Genomic DNA, 988 nt, shown 5'->3' with positions numbered 1-988 from the left:
GCTGCCCCTCCTCCCCAAGTCCAAACAAAACAAGGGCGGGAGCGCGCGCCGCGGGGCCCGGGTGGCCCGCGCGCCAGGGGCAGGGGCCGGGTGGCGGGCGCGACGCGAGAGGGCGCAGCGGCCACGGCGGACGGACAAAAGCCGCCGGCCTTCGGTGCCCGCGTCCAGCCTCTTGCGCCCGGGCAGCGGCGTCAGCGCCCAGGCCGGTGGCCCTACGCTACTCACTCGCGCACGGAGCCCGCGCCCACTCCCTGCGCGCCGGGTCCGGGTCCATCCCGCGTTACCTCTGAGCTCCGGAGCCCGCGTTCCCGTACGGCCTCTCGGCGTTGCCGCGGACCACCGATCGCCGACTCGCGACACCGCTGTCCTCCAGGCCGGGCACCGAGCTCTGCCGCCCCGCCCCCCTGCCCGCGGCCTCGCGCGCGCGCCCCCGCGCCGGCCCCGCCCCCGCGCGCGCCCGCCAAGTGGGTCCCCGGGCGGGCGCGCAGGGGCGCGACAGGGCGCTCGTGGGGTGGGTGGGGGGAACGGCGGACGACGGAAGGCAGAGCGTGGCTGGGAGCGCTAGCTAGCTTCCTGGCTGCGTCCTGCGTGCTCGGCGCAGTCTCTGTCCCCGGGTCCTTCGGGTTTGGGGTTCCAGCCTCCCTTTAGCCCTGGAAGACGGTGCTAGACAACCACAACAACAGCCACTTCCTGGGTCCACACGGAATTGGCAGTGTAGTGAGCAAGGACTGGTCCTACACGGCCTGGAAGATGCTTTTCTTCATCGTGAGCCGGCCTGCCCCCAGCTTCTTGATTTGCATGCACAGACAGCTTCCTCACCCCCAGCCCCCAAAAGAAACCACGGAATTAGAAGGGAGTCGCCTTTTATTTGGCGCTTTACGTTGAGATCTGCCTATTCGTGTAATGTGCACACCACCGCCTTTGAAAACTGTAGTTCTTGGGGCTGGAGAAGTAGTTCAGTTGTTAGTACATGACTAGTCTGAAGAAA

At 68.2% G+C, this 988-nt stretch overlaps 1 protein-coding gene across 3 annotated transcripts in view; it reads right to left on the bottom strand.

Moving 5' to 3' along the window:
* The window catches only part of Hp1bp3 (heterochromatin protein 1 binding protein 3), a 26,704-nt gene extending 26,288 nt beyond the window's left edge, over positions 1 to 416 (bottom strand). For 2 of the 3 annotated variants that reach the window (XM_021160065.2, XM_021160071.2), the window contains exon 1: positions 285 to 415. The gene's annotated coding sequence lies outside the window, so the exon portion shown is untranslated. Of the gene's footprint in view, positions 1 to 284 lie in introns of all 3 variants that reach the window. The other variant, XM_021160070.2, reaches the window with a different exon arrangement.
* Between the last annotated feature and the right edge of the window lie 572 nt (positions 417 to 988).

This window comes from Mus caroli, chromosome 4 (genome assembly GCF_900094665.2).
Source record: "Mus caroli chromosome 4, CAROLI_EIJ_v1.1, whole genome shotgun sequence".
Lineage (NCBI taxonomy): Eukaryota > Metazoa > Chordata > Mammalia > Rodentia > Muridae > Mus > Mus caroli.
This window is presented reverse-complemented; position numbering and strand designations above follow the sequence as displayed.